Source organism: Pipra filicauda, unplaced genomic scaffold (genome assembly GCF_003945595.2).
Source record: "Pipra filicauda isolate LSUMZ 115617 unplaced genomic scaffold, ASM394559v2 scaffold92_size2517590_pilon, whole genome shotgun sequence".
Lineage (NCBI taxonomy): Eukaryota > Metazoa > Chordata > Aves > Passeriformes > Pipridae > Pipra > Pipra filicauda.
In genome coordinates, this window is record NW_024105120.1 from 1,392,627 (window position 1) to 1,413,695 (window position 21,069).

Genomic DNA, 21,069 nt, shown 5'->3' on the forward strand with positions numbered 1-21,069 from the left:
ATGTATTCCATGTACAAACTAGAATAAGCAGACCCAAATTATGTCAAACCCTATGTGCTCTAGGCATTCATATAATTATTAAATTCATTATGCTAAATATGTTATAATTCCCATTTTATTTAAATTGTGTCAGGAAAGCCACATTTCTGTGCCTCAATGCAAAATTATACAGGTAGCTTTTTCTTTTTTGCATTTCATTCTGGAAATAAACTGAGATTTCACATTTAGGTGATTTAACACAAGAGACATTTTCACATCTTTCAAGTGTCGTGTAGTTTAAAGAGATCAGAGTTCTAAAGATAAACCTTTCACAGGCATTCACAATTATTAGCTTTTCGCTTTTTAGGACCTCCAAATTCATACCTGTAGCAAATATACTTTGAAACAAAAGCAATTCTCTTCTCTTTCCTTTTCAGCAGCTGAAGTGATGCTTCAAAAAACCCTTTTGTTCTATTCAAAAAGAAATCAAAGTAAATAAGGAGAAATGCATAGGTCTTTCACTGTAATCAGGAACGAATTAATTAATGTGATGAATTGTCACAGTTAGGCTATAAAGTGCAGAAAATATCTTCAGTGTACTGTAAGAGGAGTTCTGGAGTTTCCGACTTTCCACAACCACTTGCTTTGCAACTCCCCAATCAGCAGAAAGCTTCATGCTAAAAGTCACATCTTTGGTTTTTATAGTCAAAGAAGGAGACAGTACAAATGCTATTAGACAAGGCTACTTTTGTTTCTATCCACACTTCCTAAAAAAGTCCAAGTTAAATGATATTTTTCACATTATCCTAAAAAGTCAAGATCCCAACCCCTCTTGTAGCCACATCATTCCAGACAAAGGTACTGTTTGAAGTCTTAAACATATGCCTGCTAACAGGATCCCACAAGTATAAAACATGACATTTATTTTGGTACACTAACACTTTTAAGACTTCAAGAAATGTGTGATGACTTTGAGCTAATATGTCATGTTGACAACTCTACACATTTTGAGTAAAAGAAGTTCATACAGTCCACATCAATCAAGAACTTACTCCCAAAACATCCATCGACTTCCCATCCTGACAGTCTCCACTTTTCCTACAATAGACAATTTTCTAAACAACTCTAAATTATTTACATCAATACTGAAATCAAATATTTGACCATTTATCTAAGACAGGTAACTGGCAACGAAAGCAAAATGCATTTCTCCTTTCCTTACCTTGTTTCCTTTGATCATTACCATGACCCATCCAGCATTAATTTGATCTTCTTCAAAATAACACCTTGGATATAGGGCTCCTAGAATCCACCTGTACATTCTGGAGTAACCACAATGTGTGTCTGCTTTTACTTCTGTTCCTTCCCCTTGCAGCTGCCTAGTGTAGCAGTATTTACTACCAGTTACTACCCTCAGCAATGCTCAAAACCCACCAGCACCAATTTTGCAACACATAAATCTACTTTAAGCAACTTCTCCGATTAGTATTCTACGAACAGGCAAAATTGCAGAAGTATTTGATTACCTACAGCTGAAAATTCCCATTAAGATCTCCTCCATGAACCCAGTTGAGATTCAGTGATTAAGCATTACAAAATTCAGGTTCTGTAGGGAAACTTGAGGGCACCTCTCACACAAGAACTGCATGGCACAGTGCACAGCACCTACACAGCTATTCAGAGTCAACTGACAATGCCAAAGGTGTGTGCCTTATTCCCCCAAGAATGGTCAGAGCTAGGACTCAGTCCTCTTCCAGAGCTCAGGAGTGTCTCCAGGGTCTTGCTGTCAAAGATAACAAGTAACAGACATCTGAAAACAAGTGAAAAAAAAGGGAAGTATAAATGTTTGTTTTTTTTTTTTTTTTTTTTTTTTTAGAAAAAAGTGTCAGGAGATCTAAATATTTTTTTTCCAACACGTGAAAATTTGAACATCAGTAATACAATGGTGCAGGTATGGAACCACATTAAGAACGGGCCTTCAGGGTACTTCTTTTCTGCCTGTCTTCTGGTGGAAATCAATGTGATAGATACACATTGCTCAAGGTGAATTACATCCTCCATTTTGGGAAGAAAATGGTCAGTAGCAAATACTTGCTTCAATAATTGCATCTCATCCACACTTATTCATTTATTAGAAAACAAAGGTAGTTGAACATTCCAGCCCTGGAGAACATCATGCTGCCAAAAAAGACACAAGAACTGGCTATATGCAGTCTAAATCTTAGACACCTGGAGCCTTCTTTCTGCTCAAGTCAGGAAAAACAAGCAAAACTCCATTATCTCCTGCATGGTATATACAGTGATGCGAGATTATCCCTTCAGAACTCTGTTTCTGTCAGCTTTATTTGAGCTCCTGTATTGTTTGATTCTACGTTGGATTCTATGTACAGTGCTTGAAAATGACTGCATGAAAAATTATTTAATGTACAAGCATTATTAATAGTATATGGAGGAGGTCGATTTTGCCTTAAAAGTGTAGTTAAATATGTGTTGGACACTTTGGGGAATTCTGATCTTAATTCAGCAAAGCGTCTTAAGAGGTTTAAGTCTCTCATATGCTTAAACCCAAATGTACGTGAAAATGTTTTGCCAGGCTGCAGCTCTTAATAGCTTCATATATACTTATAATTAATAGTGTGTGGATATTTTTAATTATTGGATTTTTGTAAAACCTGCAGGAGACTTGTCAGATTTATCATAGTCTGCTGTCACTCAATAAAAAATAAGGCGGCCCTTATTAGTGACATTTAAGACCATTTGAGTCTGGTAACAGCAGTAAAGGGGACAATGTTATAGTGGCAGCTTAACAGAAAAACATACAGTCCTGGTGTTGACCAGAATATCTAACTAGATATTAGGAGAGTCTCCTGGCTAAAGACCTGGTGCTGCCCAGAATTGAAACTGCCAGGGCTTTCACTTACTCTGCTGGTTGTCACTGGAGGAGGGGGGGGGACATGTCATCCCATAAAGTTTTCTGCAAGTTTGACTTGAAGCGCTACTAACAGGTGCCTTGAAACACAAGTCCAGACAGAATCATAGAGTCATTAAAGTTGAAAAAGATCTCTCAGATCATGGAGACCAACCATTAACTCAGCACTGCCAAGTCCACCACCAAACCATGTCCCTAAGTGCCACATCCACATGTTTTTTGAATGCTTCCAGGGACAGTGATTGCAACACTTCCCTACAGGGCAAGTATCACAGGCCGCTGTTTCCCTGAACAAGGAGGAGATGCCTGGGGCAGACAAAGAGTTTCGATCCCACCATGAGAAACAAATTATTACCTTTCTCATTTTTTAAATATTTCAATTAAATAACAATTAGGTTCACTGCTTTTTTCTTCAAGAACAAGACCAACATGTGCCATACCATCATGTTCAGAGAAGCAGCAATTCACAGTGGCTGTATATATACACTCTGAAGCTGAATCTGGAACTGCAACACCTGTAGGAACACCCTCACATTAATATCAAATCTAACAACTTGTTAGAAGTTGTTTTAATTGTTGTTTTAAAAACAGTTTCTTAGTGCCAACCAGCTAAAGCTGCCCAGTTCTCTAAGGGAAAAGATGGCAAAATAATCAGTAAACTCTGATCTCCCTCTTATTGACATGCAGCGAAAGAAACCCTCTCTTTTAATAATAGGACCTCTTTTCATGCAGAGATAGTGGAAGCTTTCAAAGGATAAATAATTCATGGTCTTCCAAAGTCTGAGAATAAATTTGTTCTTTTTCTGTTTTACTTCCCTTTAAGATATGACATCTTAGGAATGCAGGGGAAAGAAGACTACTCTTTGCTTCTAAGCATATAAACATGCTTGAAGTTTTATTCCCCCACTGCAACAAAACTATAAGATCAATAGACAAGCACTGAAAACCTTTTCCCACCAGGCAGAGACTCTGCCATCTAAATAGTCTCTCAAAAGATAGTCTCACTAGCAGCAAACCACAAAGAAACAGTCGGTGCATGGTTAGGGAGCATGCTCGGAATAATCTCTCATGGAGACAAATCCACAATAAGACACCAAATTAATTAAGGTTGATCATATCAGTGACTGGTGAAGTATAGTTCTGCCTCCACTCTTTTATCTAAACTCTGAGGGGACAAGGGAATGCTGTTTCACTTATTGTGAGGGTTTTGTAAACAAAGGGAGGGAAAAAAACCAACTCTAGTCCAGACTGAAAAATTAAAAAGCACAACATACTTTATCTGACAAGCTGGGCTGCATTTATATAGGTCTAAATCAGCAAATAAACCCTTAACAGAGCAAGCACCATGTTTCACAGTAATCAGTAACACCAGCAGGTTAAGCGTTTTGTGCCCAAAACTCAGAGGGGCTATTCTCATCCCAAATGCATTTGGCAAAGGATCCAAAAATCAGCTTGGAGATGATTCTCGTGGCTCCTGTTTGTAGCACAGTAGGAATCACCTTGTATTAAGTTTATTCATGATCTTGAAAAGTAGGTGCAAAAACATAAAAGCTGCCATCTGGTCAGTTAAAAGCCAAATACATCCCAGGAAAGCATTTCTCACAAGGCAGGAAGCAATCCCTGAGGATGTGATCAGGAAAACCAGAATAAGTATTTCCATCCATCCTGCAGGATTATTCCCTAATACGCATTTGCTAATCTTTGTCTGGTCACAATTAACACTTAGTAAAGAATGGACCTTTCAGTACTTACTTAAGAACTCCCCCAGCTTTATGCAGACAGGTCACTGCCAGCAGCCACAGGATACCAGATGTAGACACCGTGCTGGGGATGACAGAGTAATATTTTCCAATGACAATTTTAAATGATGTATCCCTCTTTAGGAGGCTGAAAGAGCATTAATATGAATGATTTTCTGACCAAAGACAGAGTAGTGCCACTTTAAACTTATATCTGCCTAAGGTTGGGGAAGGTGGAGGATAAAATCATTATAGAAGTGATAAGTCATTTATACCTCAGCACCGCAGATTAATTATTTCCAGCAACACTGACAAGAGAAGCCATGAAAAAAAATTCACCACCAGTTATGTTTTTAATTACTATTATTGTCAGTATTACTAGTCCAGTTAAAAGTCTACTAAAATTAGATTAGAGAAATGCAAACTAAGGCTTCACAAAAGCGAACCTGTGACCCAGTTTGCTGCTTGAAGCCAAACTCCATCAAACAGTGTGCTGGTATCCATGAAACCGTTCCTTTTACCAACAAGTTGTTATGAAAGAGGAAAAAGAAACAAAATCAAATTGTTAATCGCAAATATTTTGCGTGGCAGCTATCATATTGCTGAGAGGTGTTGAAAGTTGGGGAAACATCATTTACAGTGACAACACTTACTGCTTTGGATGTCATTTTATCTGTAAGCTCTGGGAGCAGAGATTCAGAGCCATTACTGAACTGGTATTGAAACTGCACTCGTTTCTCCCCACAGAAAGGGCAGTTCCACAATACAGGGGGTTTGCAAGTTTTAAGGACTCATTTTTACCATTTGTGTGCACTTAGGTGGAGGAAGAAGAGTGTCTCTTTCTTGGTTATGCTTCCACAAGAGCAACAAAGGTGAGGGGAGAACCCAGCAACACTGAATTGAGCTCTTTGGTTCAGCCCATCATACACATCACTGATCTGGTACCGTGGGCATTCAGTTCCATACACTTCAATAACCTCTATGTATAGTAAAAAAGATAAACAAAAATTCCAGTATTCCCTTTTCAATCTTCTCTTCGTGACCTGATACAAAAATAAACACTGTCACACATATGAGGTAAATTTATCTGGCCTATTTCAATGTCAAACATAAAGAAATACTTGAAAATCTGCTACACTCTATGCCAGGAGGGAAAAGAACTGGTGCAAATAACACAACCACAGCAAAGATTTTTGTGCCTCAGCACTGTTCTATCACAAGGAGAAAAGAGGCTGCCAGGGACAAACAAGCTGAGCACCCAGTACACAACTGCCCCACAGACATACAAAGGAAGGAGCCTGGGATTTGGTCCTGTTAACCAGCAATGCAGCTGGTAAATATCTCATCTCTGCCAACTCTGCAGTGCTAGGACTGGAATACAAGGAGCACCCAAACTGACTATGTTAAAATTACTTCAGGTCATTTTATCCCTACAATATCCATCAAAATGTAAATGTACTCCCAGCCAAAAAGACAGTGGGTTTTCAATGCCTCATTGATGCTGTCAGATAGCCCAAACCTATATATTTTACATATATATGTATGTATATACTTCTCATCCAGTATATGTTTTAAACAAATTTAGCACATGCATTTAATTAAAATCCAAAGGGATTCCTTCAAAAAGAAATTTAATCCCATTAGCTTTCCTACCAGGAGCAAACTGGCACAACCCCCACAGAGTGCAGGTTACCCAGTGTAGCACAGAACCTGCAGCCTTTAGGCTTCCTTAGAATCCTTCCCCAGCAGTTTTAACACAAGTACTAAAACACAAGGGCATGGAAGCAAGTGAATTCTTGGGCCACACCTGGACTCGGTAGCTTTAAAACTGAGTCAGGTAGCTTTAAAATTGAGCTACCTGACCAAACAAGCCGCTCTGCTGCACGAGTTTTCCAGCAAAGTTTTTCCAGGCCAAGCCATCTCTTCATACTTTTGCCAGCGTATCTCTCTCAGTCAGAGAACTGCAGCCAGAAGGACTTTGTCAGGAGAAGCTGCCAGATACAGGCAGAACCTCACCAAAGTCTGCTCACTTTAGAGAAGGGTAATAAGGGTAATAAGACAGGGGAACAGATATACCATACCTTCACCATGTCAAAATGTGCCATTACATAATGAACACTGTTACAGATCTGACAAGAGCAGGGAAGTGGAGCAATTCATGACAGATTAATTTCACCAGATGACTGGAAAGACCTTTCACTTCTCAAAGCAAGCACACTTTGTCAGGTCACTTGTGTTCATCTCATTAGAGCTTTTTTTCTGCTCTCCTGGAATTGTCCATATCAAAAGAAAATGGTTCGACGAAAAAAGTTTCAGTCTCTATATGCAGATTTGTCCCACATGTAAATGGCTCTCTAAAATCCTGGGAAAGTGTCAAATGCTGGTAATAAAGTCTGCAGAGGTCAGTCCTAGATACTCTGCATGTGCTGACTTGCTATTTGCACTCAGAGGGTTTAACAGCTTCTAGTTCAGTGCATTTCTCAAGACTTTAGACATCCAACAGCTCAGTTAGCATCCCAGACAAAGGGCCACTGTCATTTGTGCAACAAGTGTGACACATCTGGACTTATCCTATGTGCACTGCAGGGTCTGGCTACACCAGCACCAAAAACCTGCCCTTCCTGTAGACTGACCACTTCAGTGTCTTCCACAAGTGCAACACACACATGGTGCATTTGGCCTACTGACATAGTGATTTTGTTGCACATGGACACAAGTTCTGGCACAGGATTTCTCAAAAAACTTCTTTCATAACATACAGGTCTCAGCCCCTTGCACTTCCATCACTCCCAACCCCCTCCAGTTCGGATTGCCCCAGCAATATCCCAAACACCCCAAAAATATTCCCCATGGACATAGCCATGGTCACTGAAGGACACTGCCATGCTTTTACCACACCTGAAAAAATGCTTTCATAGGATCCCTGAAAGGAATTTTCATAGCATCATAGAATGGTTTGGGTTGGAAAAGCCATTAAAGATCATACAGTTCTAACCCCCTGCCAGGAGCTTTGACTGGACAAGGTTGTTCAAAGCTGTATTTTCCTGGATTTGCATCTTGATACCATGGGATACCTTTAGTTCCCAAAGAAGGAAAGTAATCATCCTCTTTCTCTCTTTTGAGGACTTTATTAGTGTAGTTTCGCACAAGTAAGACAGGGTGCTTTCTATCCAAAAAGTAAGGTGGAAATGTCCTTGGTATATCAGAGTCCATAGTCTCACTTTCAAAATTGATAATGTCATTGCCCTTGTATTTTGCTCAGGTTTTTTCCAGTAGCTTTTCCTGGTTTTGTATTACCCATTGATGACTCTCTCCAGAATGAGACTACTACTTTTTGAGGTCTTAGAATTTCTGTCCTAAGCAGCTTTTGCCTCAGCCTCCAGCACATGATTATCAGAGCAAACTGGTTGCAACAGCACTGCATGTCTGGGTTCCATACTGTTGTCTTCTCAGATCCCTTTCCACACAGAAATCCTTTCAAGTTATTGTCTGGCAAAGAATGTGTCTCTTCAGGCCAAGCATTCATTCTACTGAATTTGGTTTACTGTTTTACTCTCAGAAGTCCATATCTCACCCAGATTTCTAAATAAGTGAGCCTGCTTTGTCTTTGATTAATATAACTAGCTGGTTTGCCTTCCTCACTGATCCACCGAGGTGCTTTTTAGTGGAAATGACAACTAGAACAAGTTTTAAGACAACATGCTTTTTTTTGATCCTATTAAGGATGAAAAAAAAGCAAATACAAAAAAGAGATTTCTCTGCAGAGTTGTAGCCAAGTTTAATGGTGCCCCATAAGGTGCTCCAAAACTACAGGTTTTCTGAATGTCAATCTGGGCTATATCCAAATCAGCTGAAACCAGCCTGTCCTGCTAACAGATCCTGGGCAGTCTTCAACTGATCACTTAACTGTTCCCCAGGTCAAATCAAATCTGGAAAACAACTAATTCCTTGTATGTTAGAGTAGTTAAAAAAGAATCAAGGATGTTCTGAACAGTCTGGAGGGACTTAGAGCCTTTTTTCCAAAACGACACTAAATGACAATTCTGAAAATATTTAGATCAAAAAAATGCCTAGAGCTTTTCTCAAAAACAATCTGCATGATATAGTTATTGTTTGTCTTCAATGTAATCAGTTGGACAACATAGTAAGACTTTGGACTAACTTTAATAGAATTATAGTGAATTATTTCTTCATTAGTCTCAGACCTATTGTTCTTTTACTGTAAATTACCTGCTCTCACTTTTCATAAAAATATACTGGAACAGAACAGCAAAACTAAAACCTCTATAAGCAGCTTTACTAGTTCTTATAGAGATCTTTTAAGGTTTGAATTTCTTTAGCTTGTAGGGTGCACAAGCAGATCTAAAAATAATCATATTTCAAAATCTTTCTTCATATTCAGGCCAATTCTTCAATCTCAGTGAAAATCTTGGATATATGAGAAACTTACTCTTGGTTCTCCCATATATCTTCTCTACAGGGATCTGTAATTAAAAAAGAAGGGAAACAGCTTTACACGCTTACCTTTGAAATATGCCATTACAACATTTAAGGGAGAACAGGGAGAAACCATGCCCTCAAGCAAAAGTACAAACAAAACAAGGGTTATTTAATGGCTGAGGGTTTATTTCAGTTTCCTTCTAAAAAAGAGGAATTTTGCATTGTGGTTTTGGTGTGGAAAGCTGCACGTAGTCATTAGATGTTACCGCGGGCTCTAGGCTGGCTTCCAAAATACACCTCAGCTGGGTAAAATGTGTATGTCTGGTTTTATCGGCTGTAAATGCAGCTGAATTATAAGCGGTTTGGTTTTGATGATGTTCCTACAAGCAGAAGGTTAAGAGTCACTGGCTAACCCCCGATATACTTGCAAAAGATGCTATAATTATTTGCACAACCCACAAAATGGGTACCTCATTCCCAACAAGCACAGAAACAGTAAAGGTATGTCCTGCTGACACCCTGTCCTCCCAAGGGACAGATTCCTACATGTCCTCTCTTGCCCTTTCAGGGCTGCTCTACTCCCTCCTGATTTGTCCATACCCCACTGAATCCCCATTTCTGCCAGCATCAGGCTTTCAAACCTACAGTTGTGATAAAACTGAGTGTAGTATTCCCCCAGCTGAAGGTGAGGATAGCAAAGGAGGCTTCAAAGGTTAAGTTTTCATCAGACTTCAGGCAGAAGCAGCAAGATTGTGAAGAATGCTTTTAGGCCAAATTTCCCCAGGAACTGCAAAACTGGTAATTTTAAAAGAAAATCTAGATGTATGTTTTGCAAGTTGTAATGTGTTGTACGGAAATTATTTCAGTGGAAACATTTTCAGAAGGGTAGGGGACCAAAGGAAACTGAACAAAGTAAAACAGTAAGAGACTTACATAAAAGAAATCAGATGGTTATAAAATAGTTTATTAATTGCACTCTTCTGGATGCTGGCTTCCATTCTTTTTCCCAAAACTCTCTTAAATCTAAATAAAACTTTTACAACTTCTTATTTGGAGCAGTCTGTTTTAACACAAAGGAAGAAAAAAAACCCCAAGAGATACTGATCTATTTTATGGATTCAAACACCGGGATGATATGGATGAAGATAACCCGAGGATTGATGTATACTCAGAATAAACATGGAAAACTGACAGTAAATATAAATATATAAGATCCTTACATTGCTTTGTATGATGGTGAAACTCAGTCTTTCAAAGATGTAAATTTGTGGTGCTATGTAAGCAGATTTCCTCAAATCTCTAGAGTTTCCTGCATATATCACAAGTGCAACTGTTTGGTGGTAACTTGTATAAATGCCCTGTTTCTGATGTCTGACTACAGATTTTGTAAATTGAAAAAGCATTTCAAAGATAACAAAAGGAAGGGTGTTTAACTTTCTTTTAAAGAAATATCTGATGACTACGAGAGGGACTTGGCATACACTGCACAGCACAAAGCACATTACATAAGCTTTATAGCACACAACATTCCACAGCTTTATGGCAATTACTAGAATATAAGTTGCTTCTTAAAATGGAAAACACAGACAGGCTTACTTTAACTGCTGCTGGAATTGCTTGCCCAAAATCTTTCAATTTACAAACAATGCAGAACAATTGTGATAGCATGGACTTGGCCAGTATACAGGTTTGTAAACAAGCTGCTAGTACATTTATTGATATTATTTCATTATGATTATTAAGTTATTTCCTACATGACTGAATCAATATTCAAAGTCTAAACTTAAGGCCTCCTGTTGTTCATTATCGTGAATGATCTTATAGGTTAGATTTGTCAAAACCAGTTGCACCATCTGTCAGAGATTAATTAGGTAAGGATTTATAAGCGCAAATTAATTTCTCACATTTACTAAAAAAAAAATTTGGCTGTTGAAAATTGTTTTCTAATGAATATAAATAATAAATATGACTGTGACCTCTGGAACTAGACACATAACTTCAATTCCAAGTAAGGGAAGAGACAGAAGTAGGATTTCAGAGCTCTGGTCAATTTTCATGTATGTTACATCAGGAAAATGTACTAAAGAAGATTTTTCTTGATGCTGTTTAACTTGCCTTGCACGTTCTTAGTTAATTCTAAAATTCTTCCAGGAACTTTTCTCAAGGTTCTTTTGAGCTAATCAAACAATTTCAAATCCAACAGTAACTGAGCAGTCAACAGCCATTTGCATGTGTACAGAAATAAAATGTTGGGTAGTTTTTAAAAATTCAACAGGAAGAGCACTAAACATGAAATTTTGCTTGGTCTCTTAAAAATCACAGGTATCATTCAGCAACCAAGGACACATACTTGCATTGAAGTATATACTAAGATAATCAGGCTATTTTTCCTAAAACAGTATTGGAAATTTTGCTTTATCTTTTTTGATATAATTATTAATTATTACTTACGACCTATATCACATTACTCATCCCCCCCCTTGTTTGCTCTTACACAGAACTGTTTAGATGAATTCAGTGCTAAAGGTTTTTCTAAGAATCACATGAAGAATCTTCTCAATTTCACACAAATTCATCTTTTGAATTCCAATTTTCACACAAATTCATCTTTTGAATTCCAATTTTCCACTGGCTTAATCTTAGGATATTCTCTTTACAGCATAAGGCATTCTGAAATCTTATATTCCACACTACTTTAAAGACATAAAAAAAAAACAAAAAACAAAAACAAAAAAAAAAAACACAAAACAAAAAACTAAACTAAACCACTATCCCCATTTTAGTTTTGTTCCATTTTCCTCAGAAAGTGCAGTTCAAGTTTTATATTATGCTTACTACAGTGACTGCTTGGGAGGTGAATGAGCCCTGACTGCTCTGGGTGTTCGAGGAGCTGAACTACAAGTAGGTAAGAAAAGTGGCAGAACGCATCATAGAATCATAGAATGTTTTGGGTTGGAAGGGGCCTTAAAAGATCATCCCATTCCAAGCCCTCTGCCATGGGCAGGGACACCTTTCACTAGAAAAGGTTGATCAAAGCCCCACCCGACCTGGCCTTGGGATACTTGAGATACTGCAGAAGATTTCTGGATGAGGCCAGGACCAGAGCATCAACCATAGACAAGTCCCCTAAGCCCCGGAAGCCTAAAGGAGCATCAGGGTTATTCTGGGAGCAATAAGTAACATTATTTCTTAAAAAAAAAAAACCAAAAAACAACAAACTTGGGGAAAAATTTAAGTTTCCTTTTCTAAACTAATTGCTTTAATGGTCAGCTTCTCTTTCCTGTATCTTCTGGACAGCAGCACTGGCACACTGTACAGAGTTACAGACAGTGCTGTAGAACCTGCCACACAGCTCTGCAAAGCACAAACTGCCTCTCCAGGCTGTTGTCTTTAATTAGCACTGCTGATGCTGTTCAGTAGTCATAAGATGAGTAGTATCAACAAAAAAAGCAGGGCCAATGTTTCTGTTGAGATAATAAAAAAAAAAAAAAATCTCAGTTATTGTGGAATAACATTTACCAAACACTTCAAGGTCCTTCAACAGGAATTTTTCTTTAATTCTCATCTATTGTCTCACTTAAACAATTCAGCTCCACTGGCTTGTATACACTGTGCAGCAAATCTGGACTGGAGCAACAGCAGGTCTCAGACAAAAAAAATTTCCAAGCAGCTGGAATTTGGCCATAAGTAAAAATGAAAACAAAGAGCACTGTGTACACACAGTGAGATGGTCAGGAAGCACAAGAGCCAGAGGTAGCTCAAGTGGGAAGAATACTAATAAATTAATATAAGAAGGAAAGTAAACATAACACAATGCCCTTCCACAGGAAGGGAAGGGGAAGAAGTTGGTTTTGAGCATGTAATAATGAATTTTTATGCGCTCTGAGGCAAATGATAATGGCGAAACCTTTAAAGGCAATTTGAGCCAGCTGAGGCAGCGTGAAAGAGAAGAAATGCTCCCCTTTCGTCAACCACACTGCACTCAGCCTTGGTGACCATTTACAGCAGCATTAGTAATAAGGTATAAATTGTCATCCTGTCAGCAATACTGCCAGCACTTGAGTTAATGAAAGTGTGGGACCCGAAGCGATGCTAACGACAACACATTCACTCTCTCTTGCAAAGGGGTGATGCTCATTACTGCTTTTGATCTGGGGGGTGGACTTGCAGAACACGGGGCACTCACAGGTCTAAGAACAAATGGGCAAGAGGAGAAAAAAGGAAATTGTTTATCTGCCTAAATTTTGTACTGGGTCTGTCCTCAGCACAGTTTAGGGCTGGGATATTATACAGTTGAGATATTATACAACTGTCCCTGTTACAGGGCAAGGAGGCAGGGTTTGGCATTAGGTGGGTGTGATCAATTATATATTTTATCCCATATAGTTATTTTTTAATTTCTGCCGTTATGTCTTTGGGAAACCACACGTTGAGCTGGCAGCATGTGAACAGCTGCCATTTTGTAGTTTTTTGCTTTTTGTCCTAGGGGACCAGGGAATTCTTATTTGTTGCTTTAAAACATTTTCCTCTGTATCTTTACAGTTCCTGCTATTTCCTTCTGTAAATTGTTATTTTTCTTATATTTTTCCCTGTTGCCCCTCCATTATTGGAGGGGGTGATGGGAGTTAAAAACAAAAGGGGAGTGACCTATTTGGAGTTCTAATTCTATGGTGGTTTGTCCAAAACCACCACAACAGCAAAGAATCTGACCTTTTTTATTCCCAAGTGCAGGAAAAAAACTTAGAAACAGGTCTCCACATAAACAAGAGAATTTGCTCTTTTCCTTCTGTGCATTTATTTTACTCAGCAGTCTGCTCTAGTACTACTTTAATAATAATCAAACATCACCCTCCAGGAGGAACAGAACTAGTGAAGTCTGGCCCCCAATTCATTTTTATCTTCTGGCCCTTGGCCCTGTGTTTTCTACCATTTCCATACTCCTTTTAGTTCTCTCCCAACACTTCCACCAGACTGAGATCCAGTCTGAGGGTGCCCATGGACTGGTCAGCCTGTGAATTATCCCTTCCTCAGCAGCAGCACTAATTTACATATTTCCACTTTCCCATATTGTGAATTTTGAAATCAAACTAAAAAAATTAAGATGCTTTCTCTTTTCTATTGAGGTTAAAATTGCCCCCCCTCCATTCAAAATTTTCAAGGGGAATGGAGTAAACTTACCATCATATTGTACCAATCACATAAATTCTTATTTCCCATGGAAACCTACCTAAAAATACTCACATACTACATATCAAATTCACATACCAGTGTGGACATTGCTTTTTCTCAACAAAAACAAGAACAGATGATGGAAAGAGAATCTGATGAAAATGTAAAGGGCATATGTGTTCTCAGTGTCAGTGGTATTAAATCAAGAATGAATCCTTGGGAAGGACAGCAAGACCAAGAGATAAAAAGATCAAGCGGTCAGAGTACAAAGTTTACTTTATCTTCTGCTTGCAAAGTATGCTTGAAAAACTTCAGCAAAGAAGTCATATCTCTGACACTCCTCACTGATCACTCAAGATCAGGTTGGACTGGGCTCTGAGTAACTTGATCTAGTTGGTGATATCCCTGCTTATTTCAGGGAGGTTGGACCAGATGACCTTTAAAGGTCCCTTCTAACCCAAGTTACTCTAAGACCTGGTTTAAGTTGTTCATCAACAATCACTTTGATAAGCAGTGCACGTAGGTCCAAATCTTGATAATCTTGCTAATATCTTGATAATCCATTGGAGAAAAAAAAACCCAAACCATATTTTTTTTTGCTAACAAACTTAATTCCAGAATCAACCCAAGAAATCATTTACACAGGTCTCATTTCTCCTAACCTACCCCCAAAAAATTGCCTTAGACTTAAAAATACCTTAGGTATCACATGATCTGTTTATCATTTAAACTTACTGTTTACACAGACTTAACTTCACGCTTCTGAAGGTGGCAATTTAAGGGGAAATCTTTTTGAATAAACATAAGCACAGACATTAAAAAAAAAAATCATGCCTCATGACTTATGCTTTATGATGCTATAGAAGATGTTGGAAGTCTTTGTCTTTTGTGCTAATCCTCATTTAGCTGTATAAATCCTGTGTATGCACATTTACAGTTGGGGCCTAACACACTTTCCCTGCCCACTGAGATCAGTTTAGACATGTAGCATGGAGTTAAAAAAGCACCACTTCAGACGTGAACATGGGTTTTTCCTTATTAAAATTAGGTTCCTCTCTGCCATAGTCAAGACTATACTTGCTTCCATCAATAATCCATCACAGAAAACCAAAATACATGTGTTTGTTCTGAAAGTGCTTACTTAAACCCACTTGTTTTCCAGCTTTACCCCTACCTCAATCTCTAGGACTCTCCTCAGAAGAGCTATGACCACCCTACTCACTTTGTAACAGAAAGGCAGTCACAAACAAACACATACTGTGGGAGGTGGAATTCTACCCTCTTCCCAGAATGTAAACAAAATGTGTTCGGACTTAATTCCACTACAATCATCATAAATGAGGCACAACTAACAGCAGATGGCTATTTTCCACACATTTTCCTCAACAAAAGCCATGGAAAAAAATTTGAAAATGCTGCATCACATGAATCAATGAGAAACAAAATTTTAAAAAATATATTTTTTTTTAAAAAAAAAAAAAACCTCAGGTCTACTCAAAAGTTCAGGTAATGACTGTAATTAACTAATAATATGCTCTGGGGAAAGTAATGATAAATTTATGAAATATATACTATGGTTGCCACCATTCTAATAGGTGCCTTCTTTGATATAGTGCTAAATAGGCAGAGCTGTGTTACCAACCGGTAATGTGGGCAGGAACAGGATACAACCTGCAAGAGTCATATGTTTGTAGGACCACACATCTACATTGCATCTCTATTCCCAGTAAAATCTGCACTGGTTGCTGGTCCAGTGCAAGCCACATGTGTGCAGAGGGCGATCCAGCTGCCACAGGGCTCCAGATCGTGCCCCAGTGCACAAATTCAACTTTGGTTTGACCATGAGAAAGGCAGTTTCAAGTGTAGCAGTCTTATGCTCAAGTGCCTGCCACAACCCAGATTTAGATCAAAAAGAACAACTGACAAACTGAGCAGCAGTGGATAAAACCTAGATAAATAAGCCAAAAATAATACTGCTAACATCTTGGACCCTATAGAAAATGGGAAGGCTTGCCAATTGCTTCAAAAAAAATCAAGTTATAGAACAACTCAATCCAAAAATTAAAAAAAAAAAAAAAAAAAAAAAAAGAAATCAGAATAAAAGTCTGAATCCATGGACTTTCTGTCATATGAGAAAAACAATATTTCCCAAGCAGAGACAGCAAATACCCTAAATGCAAGAGATGGACAACCCTTGTGGGTTTTCTCTCTTCCCACTCTCTTTCCAGCATATGGGACCATGTCCTCTTTCTCTCTGCTACTGCATGGCTTAAATGTACCCTCTGATGAGACTCCACGGAAAGCAATAGAAAGAATTTCTCCATCTGCTTTGGGAGAAGAAAGAAATGAAGTCCAAGTTTCTGCACTTTCAGAAAAGCATTTTCTTTTCTTCATCCTATCTGTTTGTAAAGACTCCTTTGAGAAACATAAAAGCTCTTGGAGTCCTTCAAGAAATAAAACAGCAACTCTACTTTGCTGGGATTCATAGGCCTGACTTCAATAAGGGTAAGTATTTTGAATCTGAACAGAAGACATCTATCTTTCTTGCAAATAATGTATATACACACATCTTCCTCTTTTCATTCTATTCTGCTATTTCTGATTTAACGGGAAAAATTAAGCAGTAATTTCAGACAGGTCCCACTGTTCTATTCAAATCTGTTTTCATTAGATTATTGCTTCCATCAGTGACAGAAATATTCATTAAATATTTTAAAACTATTGGTTTGTTTGTGCCAGTGAGAAGGAAACATATCGACTGGAAGCTGCAGCGAAACACTACCTTTTATAAATCTCCTCTCTGGCAAAGAATAACTCTCCATAGATTTCAATATGATGTAGAGCTCTAAAGCAAACACTTGTATTGCCAAGAGTCTCAAAGTGACCTGCCACCACACTATCATGGGCTGAGCAGCCCATGATAGGATTTTAGTTTACCATCCCCACCATAGGAGCTGAGCTAAAAGAGGAGATTGCTCAAAAGGCTTCAGGTAGAAAGCAGATTATTTACTGAAATGCCAGCACCTTATGCAAAATCCTTATGCTGAAGTTTACAGGAACATTCATCAGATGACAGCACAGTGGAGACAACATGTTCAGAGCCTGTTCTTACTGGCCCTTCAACTTGAGAGTGGGAATGTGTACAGCATTTTGGCTCCAGTGGCTGTGAAGTCTGCAAGTACACGTTCAGCTGTCCAGTGCAAAAGCAATATAAGGACCGCACTGCAAATGTAGATGTAAGGAAAAGATACATCAGCATGACCCAGGCATTCCTAACTGCGTTGGAGGAGAAGCAAAGGACATGAAAATTTACCTAATTTAATGTCTTTCTATGGTATGTCCAGACAAACTTTGGTGGGGTTTAACCTCGTTTGCACAAGTTCAATAATAACTTTGGGAACTACACATCATAGCATACATTAGAATTTTTTTCAATTATCATAGAATCATTAAAGTTGGAAAAGACCTTTTTGATCACAGAATCCAAGTATTAACACTTCCACATCCATGATTAAACCATGTCCCCAAGCAACACATCTGCAAGTTTTCTCAACACTTTCAGGTATGGTGATTGACTTCTAAGTCATTGGGTATTAAGTCTTTCAAAAGAACCAGCAGAAACAAGTTAGAGAAAGGGTTTCCCTATAGCCAAGAATAGTCTTATTGACCACAAAAAGATGTTTTTATAGGTTTTATGCAGTCAGGGACATTGCAGTAATTTGGGTTTCTGTCATCACTCATGAGATACGATACTGCTGATGTGCCTGGGTCATGTATACTATGCCAGACGTGATGCTGCTGGTCACAGGGAAAACTTACCCAACTCAAATGGTTTAAATCAAATCAGGATTGAGTGGTTTATTGTATTAACATGTAAGTAACCATCAATCAGTGCTGGTTCATGCAATACATTCTGGATCAGTATCAGCAACAAAAAGGAAAAATCACAGCACTGAAGTATTTCAAAATCTTAACATATACAAGTAGGTTTCTAGCTACTCTTCTTTAACTAAATCCTAAAATGTTCCATCGTCCCACAAGCAGAGACATGGGGGTCAGGTGAGGATGGCTTCCCCCTCCCTAGGCTCACTTGTCCCACATTGCTCCCTACAGCAGCAGTTTTAGGTTTTTCTGCCACACACAATGGGTACACACTCATGTGCCCCATCCCACGCAGGCTCCTATCTGTGAGTTGTCTGGGAAAAACACCTCCAGCCCCTCTCCAACAGGTACTTTCCCTTATGTCTAAAACAGCCAAGCTCACAAAAGAGTCTTTTGGATGTCAAGCAACACGAGTTATTGACGATCTTGAGATCACAAAGATGAGACTGGAGGTGGCACTCAGTGCCATGGTCTAGTAGCCACGGTGGTGTTGGATCAAGGGCTGGACTTGATGATCTCAGAGGTCCCTTCCAACCCAGCTGATTCTATGATTCTGTGAGACAAAGCTTGGAGCTGAGCTCCAATGGAAGTGTTAACATCAGGCACCTTCCAAGAGAGACTGGTAAATCATTTTGCAAAGCAAGCAGGAAATAGGATTTGGAAAATGCTGCATTCACTTTAAAAAGTTCTAGTCAGTAAATCTGCAGTGGTTCTTTGTGCAGATTTCCCCGTGCTGTTGTTCTTACTCATGCAATTCCTACAAAACTACAGCAAATGTCCATATTTCTTGCACGTATTAGTTACTACAAAAAATCCTGTAATCTGATTAGTAATTTTTTATAGCGTTTATTCACAATAAATTAGTGGATTCCACAAACAAAATTAGTTCAGAGCTCTCCAGGAGCAACTGTTTTGTTTACAAAAAGTAATTTGGTCACTCTTTATTCTCCAAGATCCTTTCCCATGCAATGCTCAAAAAAAAGTTTTTCTAAACACATCTTACCACTGAAGTAAATACTTCTATTTTCTGTGCCAAAACCCCTCAGGAAGCAAGGAATAATAATGAAAATACATGCTTGTCTGAATTTTTAATTAATAACATGCTAAGTTTGTTCCCTTTGGTTTATTGACAACTACTTCAAACATATTGATTAAAAGGTTCAACAAATTTTGTAACCTACATTACGTACATCTGCCATTCCCAGAGGATATACCTCCCACCAGTCATACAGAATCCTGATCTCTGGTTTATGTGCCACCAGTCATCTGGTTTGCTGTTGAGTAGGCTGAGATGGAGAGAGGACTGATGTCCAATTTAAGTCGCAGAAAGTCAGAAATCCTTGGGAACCAAGGAGTTTCCTTCCAGAAAATCTCTATACCATCTGAGTTCAAAGTGTAACATAGCAAAACAGACCGAGACATCAAATAAGGCTTAGGTCCTAAAGCAGCATCCTGCTTTAAAAAGGCCATGCCACTCCAGTATTAAGCCAGTTTCTGGTTAAAGCTTTCAGAAGAATATCTGCTCAGTTGCTGGGCAGTTCTGAAGAAGATTAAAATAAAACTTCATGCTCTGCTACAGGCTCTGGTTACCAGTTTCTGATTTATTATCCATTTATTTGGAGCAGAGGAATTGCCTCTAGTCCTCTTATTCCCATCCCAGCTGCCTAGCTTCTCTATATATGTGGATGGCAGAAATGGCTCCATGTTCTTTCAGATGGGGCAATCTTTTTAACCTTGATGGGTTTAAGTGACAGGAGGAAAGCACCGATGCAGCAGAGACCTCTCTTTATTGCTTTCCAGGACTGTAAATCTACCAACATCTCACCTAGTTTCCCCAACTTCTGTTTCACAAAATCCTCATCTTCTGTTTCAGATCACATTTTGACCTGGCAAAAAAAAAAAAAAAAAAAAAAAAAGGAACAAACGCTACTCCACACAAATAATCCTGCTTATTATCTATGCAAACAAAAATTCAATTTTCATTAGGTTTCATTTCATGTGGAGAGAGTTGTACACCCCAACACAGTGTCTGCTTTTGCATCCACAGCGCAAAAGCTTTTAGTTCCCTGAAGTTGAATAAGTAATAGTAAAATATTCCACTCAAGGGTGTTTTGAAAGTAGAAAATAAATGTAATAAAGTACAAGAAATCTCTAAAGCACTACAGCCCTAAAACACCAGTGTAGCTTCCAGTGCAGTCACCTGCCCTAAGAGCTGCAGGTGAAGGGAAGCAGCTCTCTGATAGCTGGCATCAGCAGTAGGGAAAACAAACAAACAAACAAAGTTCCCTCCTCTAGGAAGGGAGAAGAGTTGGAGAGTTTGTCCTGTTTGTTTTTTGGTTTTTTTACATCTACCTTTGGAGATGTGTCTCTTTATTAAAAAGGCATTTAAGCTTGTACTCCCTATTACACAGCGCAAGAATAGGATTGTACTCCATTTCACCACTGTGGCAACTTCCTCAGATTTTCCTGAGGAAAATCTGTTCCAAGCAGCCTTGCAACAGCACATACCTCACAACAGGAGAGATGGAGTGTGCTGCTATTTTGTAAGAGACAGGAATTGCAGTAACCCCAGCTATCCACCAGGTGCCCTCTAGCACCATCCCAGTGGTAGAAGGAAAGCAGAGAAGCTTGCTCCTTGGACAGAGATGAGTGGTAGTCTAGTTCAGGGTTCCCACAGGAACTACAGAAGACAGCAATGGAGCTGCAAGTGTCTGTGTGAAGATCTCCCTTTTCTACTGCCTGGGTGGCTGAAAGGGAAGAGCTGGAGGAGCAGCACTGCAGCATCACAGATTTCATTCCTGGACTTGGAAGCTATTGCACCAATGGAAACACCAGTGCAACCAATCAACAACCAAGCACAGAAGCAACCCTAACAAGTAGCCAGGAGAAAGTTACCCTTAGCATCCAGAAGTGGACTTGACAAATGCATGT

At 38.8% G+C, this 21,069-nt stretch overlaps 1 long non-coding RNA gene across 1 annotated transcript; it reads right to left on the minus strand.

Moving 5' to 3' along the window:
- Nucleotides 1–3,348: 3,348 nt before the first annotated feature.
- LOC120325299 lies at nt 3,349–9,131 on the minus strand. The gene is made up of 3 exons (XR_005567221.1): nt 9,098–9,131; nt 4,661–4,732; nt 3,349–3,423 (listed from the first exon to the last, which is right to left on the minus strand). It is a non-coding gene; the product is annotated as an uncharacterized LOC120325299 (long non-coding RNA).
- Nucleotides 9,132–21,069: the final 11,938 nt, after the last annotated feature.